At 34.1% G+C, this 10,023-nt stretch overlaps 1 long non-coding RNA gene across 1 annotated transcript; it reads right to left on the reverse strand.

Moving 5' to 3' along the window:
• Positions 1-3,052: 3,052 nt before the first annotated feature.
• LOC131237226 (uncharacterized) lies at positions 3,053-9,668 on the reverse strand. Its single transcript, XR_009167114.1, has 2 exons — positions 9,579-9,668; positions 3,053-3,431 (listed from the first exon to the last, which is right to left on the reverse strand). It is a non-coding gene; the product is annotated as an uncharacterized LOC131237226 (long non-coding RNA).
• Between the last annotated feature and the right edge of the window lie 355 nt (positions 9,669-10,023).

Below are 10,023 nucleotides of genomic sequence, written 5' to 3' on the forward strand. Positions count from 1 at the left end.
AATCGGGTTCGGTTTCAGGATCGGGTTTAGGTTTGGGTTTTCAAGTTTAAGTTTAGGTTTAGGTTAGGGAGTTGAGATTAGGATTAGGTGTAGGTTTAGGTTTAAGGATTTGAGAATACATTTAGGTTTTAGGTTTAGGTTTAGGTTTAGGTTTAGGGTAAGGTTTAGGTTTAGGCTTAGGTTTAGGTTATAAGATATAGGTTTAGAGAATTGAGAATAGGTTAAGGTTTAGGTTTAGGAAATCGGGTTCTGGTTCGGGATCGGGTTTAAGTTTGGGTTTTCAAGTTTAAGTTTAGGTTTAGGTTAGGGAGTTGAGATTAGGATTAGGTGTAGGTTTAGGTTTAAGAATTTGAGAATACATTTAGGTTTTAGGTTTAGGTTTAGGTTATAGGTTTAGGTTTAGGTTTAGGTTAAGGTATAGGTTTAGGTTTCGGTTTAGGTTATAAGCTATAGGTTTAGGGAATTGAGAATAGGTTAAGGTTAAGGTTTAGGTTTAAGAAATCGGGTCCCACATAAAAAACTGGATATCTCTCCATATGAATTGTGAAAAAAGAAGAAACCATTTCTTCATTACTACAAAGTGTGGGGAAGTATAGTAGAAATCAGGATTATTAATTCTAAGATAGTAAAGTTAGGTCCTAGAGGAATCAGGTGTGCTTTTGTGGGTTATGGGATTCATAGTCCTGTATATTGATTCCTGGTTCTAGAACAAACTACTTTTGCCGACAAAAATATGATTATAAAGTCTAGGGATGTTATATTTTTTAAAAATATGGTATACAAAGACTATATGAATGATCATAGGAAAAGACATGTTTATGAAAATAAAGTAGAACCAATGTATGAAAAATCTAGCAGCATTTATGATAAAACTCATACTCATCCAGAAGGAAATGAACCAAGAAGATCGAAAAGGGCAAGAAAAGAAATATCTTTTAGTCCAGATTTCTATATGTTCCTTATAGAAGGGGATAGAAATGAAATAAGAAAGGAGATCACTCTACTACTAAGTATTGAAAGTGATCCATCAACACTTAGTGAATCTTTCTCGTCTCCTGATGTACAGTTTTGGAGGGAAGCCATCGATGATGAAATGGATTCCATAATCTCCATTAAAACATGGTGTTTTGTCGATCTTCCACCAGGTTCAAAGCCTATAAGATGTAAGTGGATTTTTAAAAGAATGTTTAATCCTGATGGAACCATAAATAAATTTAAAGCTCGATTGATAGCCAAAGGTTTTAAACAAAAGGAGGGTATCGATTTTTTTCGATACATATGCTCCTGTTGTTCGTATATCTACCATTAGGACTTTAATTGCTCTTACAACAATTCACCACCTAGTAATCCATTAATTGGATGTCAAAACAGTATTCTTAAATAGTGATCGAGATGAGAAAGTCTATATTGAACAACCTGAAGGGTTTGTTCAACCTGGGCAAGAGAAGAAAGTGTGTAAACTGGTCAAATCTCTCTATGGACTCAAGAAAGCTCTTAAGCAATGGCATGAGAAGTTTGATCAAGTAATACAATCTAATGGTTTTAGAGTAAACCAAGTAGATAAGTGCATATATATTAAAGGTCAAATCATTATTTGTCTGTATGTAGATGATATGCTAATATTTGGACCAAATGAGGCCTTTGTGAAAGAAACTAAAAAGTTTCTAAGTACCAACTTCGACATGAAGGATATGGGTAAAGTCGATGTAATATTAGGTATTAAGATTTATAATCTTACTGATGGAATAGCCTTAACATAATCTCATTACCTAGAGAAAGTGTTGAAGAAGTTTAATCATTATGAAGGTAAACCGGTTTCAACCCCATTTAATCCAAGTATTAAATTGGTTAAAAATACTGGTAGATATAAAGCGCAACAAGAATATGCGAGTGTTATTAGGAGTTTAATGTATATAATGAATTGCACTAGACCCGATATAGCATTCACAGTAGGAATGCTAAGCAGGTATACCAATAATCCTAGACAAGTACACTGGAATGCAATTTCGAGAGTTTTAAAGTATCTAAGAGGAACCATAGACTATGGACTGTATTATAAATCATATCCCACTGTACTTGAAAGGTACAGTGATGTAAGCTGAAATGCAGATAGCATAGAATCTAAATCTACAAGTGGTTGGATATTTACTCTTGGAGGAGCAATATCATGGACATCTAAGAAACAAATATGTATATCTCACTCTACAATGGAAATTGAGTTTATTGCACTTGGTGCTGCTTGTAAAGAAGGTGAATGGCTAAGATACTTGCTAATGGAAATCTCGTATTGGCCAAAACTTACTCATGTCAAATTTATCTTTTATGATAATTAGGCTACTCTTTGTCGTGCTATGAGTAAGACATATAATGGTAAGTCTAGAAATGTATATCTAAGGCATAACTTTGTTAAAGGATTGCTCAAAGATGGAGTAATCATAGTGAAATATGTTAAGTCCATCTTGAACTTAGCAGATCCCTTGACAAAAGGTTTATCAAGAGATCAAATAAAGAGAACCACTAAAGGAATGGGACTAAGATCTATCACTACAAGAAAAACGGGCAAAGGCTACGGACAAAAATTGTAACAAAATCCCTTTTGCTACAGATATGATCCGTAGCACATCCGTCGCTATTGGTGGGGTAGCTAAAGGTATAGCTACGGATTATATGCATAGCAATACATACCAATAGCTATGGATTATATCTGTAGCAATAGATACCAATAGTTACGGATTATATCCATAGCGATGCCTTTAAGTACCCCACCAATAGCGACGGACGTGCTACGGATCATATTTGTAGCAAAAGGGATTTTATCCATAGTAATAGATACCAATAGCTACTAATAATATCCATAATAATAGATACCAATAGCTACGGCAATAGATAACAATAGCTATGGACAAAAGACGTAGCTATAGGTATGGATTATATTCGTAGCTATTTTTTAAAAATTGTAATAATACGACCTGTTTCCATTGCAAGAACCTACTGTGATTAATAACTCATTTAAGCTTAATGCTGATAGAAATAGTGCATAAAATGCAATCAGAAAAAAAAATGATGCATTTATTACAAATTGCAATCAAATCATACAATGCATCCTACATTCACATTTTTAAATAAACAATACTTCACTTTGCTCAACCTATCATAAGAATTACAATTAAGGCGTGCCCTCATGTGCAAGAAACAAATACACTCCAACACAGTAAGCATCCTCCATATGCATTCAATAATACTCATGTTTTTATAGAATTTTCTTCCTTCAGACAGTCAAGTTCAGCAAATGCAGAAGATAGAGCTTCTTCTTTCCTTGAAACTGCAGATGTAACTTCTGTGGACTTCAACACAAGATCACTTTCAAGTTCTGAAACCCTTCCCTTGAGAAAATGAATTTCATCCTCCATTGACTTCTTTAGCTTGTCAGCCTGTATAAAACAGCATTTGTAGACACAATCAAACAAGCATGCCTTTGTACACATCTCAAAAGGAAGAAAGATTTAAAAAAAAAATACTTATATATGAAGAAATAAAAAATGTACCTACAAATCTTCTAAACTATGGCAAAATCCAACATGAGTAGTGTGTTCAAACCTAGGATGGACTTTTAAAGTAGCTTCTCCTACCTAAAATAATATATGATATGTTGAAGAACTCATTCTGGTTTGATAAAATGTTAACATGCTAAAATGTTATACGTGAGTAGACACCACAAAATAAACAATCCTATGGGGAAAAAAAAACAAATGAAAAAAGAGAGAACATATGAGAGGTGATCCTTATCTCCTTTGATGGATTCAAGCTGTATGTGCCCTACCCAACTTCCTATAAGGAGAAGTTATATAGATCTTGGAATAATGTTGGTGATAAATCCACCTTGTCTATTAATATTATCATATTGTGTTAGGACATGACTCTAAAAATGAGATAAATGCAAAACTCAAATAATCTATGCTATAAGAGATAGTAGAGATGAAAATAGATGCATTGTGATGCTTGATTTCGAGTATGCTTGCCAACAAAGCAAGATTTTCTTATTTGTTGCCATGTGATTGGGCTACATTATTACATCAATCGGGTTCGGGTTCGGGATCGGGTTTAGGTTTGGGTTTTCAAGTTTAGGTTTAGGTTTAGGTTAGGGAGTTGAGATTAGGATTAGGTGTAGGTTTAGGTTTAGGTTAGGGAGTTGAGATTAGGATTAGGCGTAGGTTTAAGTTTAGGGATTTGAGAATACATTTAGGTTTTAGGTTTAGATTTAGGTTTTAAGTTATAGGTTTAGGTTTAGGTTTTAGGTTTAGGTTAAGGTTAGGTTATAGGTTATAAGTTTAGGTTATAGGTTATAGGTTATAGGTTAAGGTTTAGGTTATAGGTTTTGGTTTAGTTTAAGGTTATAGGTTTAGGTTTAGGTTTAGGTTATAGGTTTAGGTTAAGGTTTAGGTTTACGTTATAGGTTATAGGTTATAGGTTAAAGTTTTAGGGAATTGATAATAGGTTAAGGTTTAGGTTTAGGAAATCGGGTTCAGGTTTGAGATCAGGTTTAGTTTGGATTTTCAAGTTTAGGTTTAGGTTAAGGAGTTGAGATTAGGATTAGGTGTAGCTTTAGGTTTAAGGATTTGAGAATACATTTAGGTTTTAGGTTTAGGTTTAGGTTTTAGGTTTAGGTTAAGGTTATAGGTTTAGGTTAGGTTTAGATGTAGGTTATAGGTTATAGCTTTAGGAAATTGAGAATAGGTTAAGGTTTAGGTTTAGGAAATCAGGTTCGGGTTCGGGATCGGGTTTAGGTTTAGGTTTTCAAGTTTAGGTTTAGGTTTGAGTTAGGGAGTTGAGATTAGGATTAGGTGTAGGTTTAGGTTTAGGGATTTGAGAATACATTTAGGTTTTAGGCTTAGGTTTAGGTTATAGATTTTGGTTTAGGTTTTAAGTTCAGGTTAAGGTTAGGTTATCGGTTATAAATTTAGGTTATAGGTTATAGGTTAAGGTTTAGTTTATAGGTTTTGGTTTAGGTTACGGTTATAGGTTTAGGTTTAGGTTAAGGTTTAGGTTTAGGTTATAGGTTTAGGTTAAGGTTTAGGTTTAGGTTATATGTTATAGGTTATAGGTTATAGCTTTAAGGAATTGAGAATAGGTTAAGGTTTAGGTTTAGGAAATCAAGTTCGGGTTTGGGATCGGGTTTAGGTTTGGGTTTTCAAGTTTAGGTTTAGGTTTAGGTTAGGGAGCCGAGATTAGGATTAGGTGTAGGTTTAGGGTTAGGGATTTGAGAATACATTTAGGTTTTAGGTTTAGGTTTAGGTTTTAGTTTATAGGTTTATGATATAGGTTTAGGTTTAGGTTTTAGGTTTAGGTTAAGGTTAGATTATAGGTTATAAGTTTAGGTTATAGGTTATAGGTTATATGTTAAGGTTTAGGTTATAGGTTTTGGTTTAGGTTAAGTTTATAGGTTTTGGTTTAGGTTTAGGTTTAGGTTTTAGGTTTAGGTTAGGTTTAGGTTAGGTTTAGGTTTAGGTTATAGGTTATAGGTTATAGGTTATAGCTTTAGGGAATTCATAATAGGTTCAGGTTTAGGTTTAGGAAATCAGGTTCGTGTTCGGGATCAGGTTTAGGTTTGGGTTTTTAAGTTTAGGTTTAGGTTAAGTAGTTGAGATTAGGATTAGGTGTAGGTTTAGGTTTAGGGACTTGAGAATACATTTATGTTTTAGGTTTAGGTTTAGGTTTTAGGTTTTAATTTTTGGTTTAGGTTTAGGTTTAGGTTAAGGTTATATAGGTTTAGGTTATAGGTTTAGGTTAGGTTTAGGTTTAGGTTATTGGTTATAAGTTATAGGTTATAACTTTAGGGAATTGAGAATAGGTTAAGCTTTAGGTTTAGGGATTGAGTTAGGGTTTGGGATCGGGTTTAAGATCGGGTTTAGGTTATAGGTTTAGGTTTAGGTTATAGGTTATAAGTTATAGGTTTAGGTTACAAGTTTAGGTTTAGGTTAAGGTTAGGTTATCAGTTATAAGTTTAGTTTATAGGTTAAGGTTTAGTTTATATGTTTTGGTTTAGGTTAAGGTTATAGGTTTAGGTTTAGGTTTAGGTTAAGGTTTAGGTTTAAGCTATAGGTTTAGGTTAAGGTTTAGGTTTAGGTTATATGTTATAGGTTATAGCTTTAAGGAATTGAGAATAGGTTAAGGTTTAGGTTTAGGAAATCGGGTTCGGGTTCAGGATCGGGTTTAGGTTTGGGTTTTCAAGTTTAGGTTTAGGTTTAGGTTAGGGAGTTGAGATTAGGATTAGGTGTAGGTTTAGGTTTAGGGATTTGAGAATACATTTAGGTTTTAGGTTTAGGTTTAGGTTTTAGTTTATAGGTTTAGGTTATAAGTTTAGGCTGAGGTTTTAGGTTTAGGTTAAGGTTAGGTTATAGATTATAGGTTATAGGTTATAGGTTAAGGTTTAGGTTATAGGTTTTGGTTTAGGTTAAGGTTATAGGTTTTGGTTTAGGTTTAGGTTTAGGTTTTAGGTTTAGGTTAGGTTTAGGTTTAGGTTATAGGTTATAGGTTATAGCTTTAGGGAATTGAGAATAGGTTAAGGTTTAGGTTTAGGAAATCGGGTTCGGGTTCGGGATCGGGTTTAGGTTTGGGTTTTCAAGTTTAGGTTTAGGTTAAGTAGTTGAGATTAGGATTAGGTGTAGGTTTAGGTTTAGGGATTTGAGAATACATTTAGGTTTTAGGTTTAGGTTTAGGTTTAGGTTTATAGGTTTAGGTTATAAGTTTAGGTTTAGGTTTTAGGTTTTAGGTTTAGGTTAAGGTTAGGTTATACGTTATAAGTATAGGTTATAGGTTATAGGTTAAGGTTTAGGTTATAGGTTTTGGTTTAGGTTAAGCTTATAGGTTTTGGTTTAGGTTTAGGTATAGGTTAGGTTTAGGTTATAGGTTACAGGTTATAGGTTTAGGTTACAGGTTTAGGTTTAGGTTAAGGTTAGGTTATCGGTTATAAGTTTAGGTTATAGGTTAAGGTTTAGTTTATATGTTTTGGTTTAGGTTAAGGTTATAGCTTTAGGTTTAGGTTTAGGTTAAGGTTTAGGTTTAAGCTATAGGTTTAGGTTAAGGTTTAGGTTTAGGTTATATGTTATAGGTTATAGCTTTAAGGAATTGAGAATAGGTTAAGGTTTAGGTTTAGGAAATCGGGTTCGGGTTCGGGATCGGGTTTAGGTTTGGGTTTTCAAGTTTAGGTTTAGGTTTAGGTTAGGGAGTTGAGATTAGGATTAGGTGTAGGTTTAGGTTTAGGGATTTGAGAATACATTTAGGTTTTAGGTTTAGGTTTAGGTTTTAGTTTATAGGTTTAGGTTATAAGTTTAGGTTTAGGTTTTAGGTTTAGGTTAAGGTTAGGTTATAGGTTATAAGTATAGGTTATAGGTTATAGGTTAAGGTTTAGGTTATAGGTTTCGGTTTAGGTTAAACTTATAGGTTTTGGTTTAGGTTTAGGTATAGGTTAGGTTTAGGTTATAGGTTTAGGTTATAGGTTATAGTTTTAGGGAATTGATAATAGGTTAAGGTTTAGGTTTAGGAAATCGGGTTCTTGTTCGGGATCGGGTTTAGGTTTGGGTTTTCAAGTTTAGGTTTGGGTTAAGTAGTTGAGATTAGGATTAGGTGTAGGTTTAGGTTTAGGGATTTGAGAATACATTTAGGTTTTAGGTTTAGGTTTGGGTTTTAGGTTATAGGTTTTGGTTTAGGTTTAGGTTTAGGTTAAGGTTATAGGTTTAGGTTAGGTTTAGGTTTAGGTTATAAGTTATAGGTTATAGGTTATAGCTTTAGGGAATTGAGAATAGGTTAAGATTTAGGTTTAGGAAATCGACTTAGGGTTCGGGATCGGGTTTAGGATCGGGTTTAGGTTATAGGTTTAGGTTTAGGTTATAGGTTATAGGTTCAGGTTACAGGTTTAGGTTTAGGTTATAGGTTTATGCTAAGGTTAGGTTATCGGTTATAAGTTTAGGTTATAGGTTAAGGTTTAGTTTATAGGTTTTGGTTTAGGCTAAGGTTATAGGTTTAGGTTTAGGTTAAGGTTTAGGTTTAAGTTATAGGTTTAGGTTAAGGTTTAGGTTTAGGTTATATATTATAGGTTATAGCTTTAAGGAATTGAGAATAGGTTAAGGTTTAGGTTTAGGAAATCGGGTTCGGGTTCGGGATCGGGTTTAAGTTTGAGTTTTCAAGTTTGGGTTTAGGTTTAGGTTAGGGAGTTGAGATTAGGATTAGGTGTAGGTTTAGGTTTAGGGATTTGAGAATACATTTAGGTTTTAGGTTTAGGTTTAGGTTTTAGTTTATAGGTTTAGGTTATAAGTTTTGGTTTAGGTTTTAGGTTTAGATTAAGGTTAGGTTATAGGTTATAAGTATAGGTTATAGGTTATAGGTTAAGGTTTAGGTTATAGGTTTTGGTTTAGGTTAAGCTTATAGGTTTTGGTTTTGGTTTAGGTTTGGTTTAGGTTATAGGTTTAGGTTATAGGTTATAGCTTTAGGGAATTGAGAATAGGTTAAGGTTTAGGTTTAGGAAATTGGGTTCGGGTTCGGGATCGGGTTTAGGTTTGGGTTTTCAAGTTTAGGTTTAGGTTAATAGTTGAGATTAGGATTAGCTGTAGGTTTAGGTTTATGGATTTGAGAATACATTTAGGTTTTAGGTTTAGGTTTAAGTTTTAGGTTTAGGTTTAGGTTTTAGGTTTAGGTTTAGGTTATAGGTTTAGGTTATAGGTTATAGGTTATAGGTTATAGCTTTAGGGAATTGAGAATAGGTTAAGGTTTAGGTTTAGGAAATCGGGTTCGGGTTCGGGATCGGGGTTAGGATCTAGTTTAGGTTATAGGTTTAGGTTTAGGTTATAGGTTATAGGTTTAGGTTTAGGTTAAGTTATAGGTTATAGGTTTAGGTTTAGGTGATAGGTTATAGGTTATAGGTTAAAGTTTAGGTTATAGGTTAAGGTTTAGGTTTAGGTTATAGGTTTAGGGTGTGGTTTAGGTTAAGGGTATGGTCCCTGCAAATACAGATATAAATACGGCTTGTCCAAATGGTCAGGTCCCTCCAATGCTGTCCATAAGAAATGGACAGCTTCATCATGGTCATAACAACGGTTCCCACCTTCCAGGGACCCCTGCTCAACATCCGGGCATCGATCATCATGCACATATGCATGAAAAATGGTACAGAATGGATGGGGTCTTTACACAATTGGTCAGGCCACCCATATTATTATTCATAAGAAATGGACAGCTTCATCATGGTCATAACAGCGATTCCCACCTTCCAGGGACTCCTGCTCAACATCCGGATAGCTCCGATGCACATCCGGATCTGCTTCATCAATTTTAAGATAATATATAAACATGAGCCTGTCCAAATGGTCAGGCCATCCATATTACTGTCCATAGGAAATGGACAGCTTCATCACGGTCATAACAGTGGTTCCCACCTTCCAGGACCCCTGCTCAACATCCGGATAGCTCCGATGCATATCTAGATCTACTTCATCAATTTTGAGATAATATATAAACATGGGCCTGTCCAAATGGCTTGGCCACTTCATCAATGAATCATATAGTATGAAGGAAAGAAGACTCACCAATTTAGCTAGCAAGGAGAGAAAGTGTGAGTGCTTGGAATGTTGCCCTTGCTTTGAATAATGGATGCATATTCCACAATGCAATTTGAGAATGAGTAAGTTTTTTAGTTTCTCTGATAATGCATATGGGCACAGATTTACAAATAAAGATTGTAAAGATTGTAAAACAGAGTAAATGATTATATTAACTTCCAAGTATTGATTAAGAAGAAAAATGTAAATGATGATGGGAATGAAATCTCGATATATTAAATTTTTGAAGGACAATGAGACATACCAAGACTACAGGTGCCCAGAGCAAGATAACTGCACCAATGTTGTAACTAGCTGCATTGACAGAATAAAAAAATTATACGAATAAAATGACAAAAGGCCATGATATCAATACGAACTTGAGCTTGAGTCTGTTTTCTATTACAATTAGCGAAATCAATACGAACTTACA

The sequence above is a fragment of the Magnolia sinica genome, chromosome 2 (assembly GCF_029962835.1).
Source record: "Magnolia sinica isolate HGM2019 chromosome 2, MsV1, whole genome shotgun sequence".
NCBI classification, from domain to species: Eukaryota; Viridiplantae; Streptophyta; class Magnoliopsida; order Magnoliales; family Magnoliaceae; genus Magnolia; species Magnolia sinica.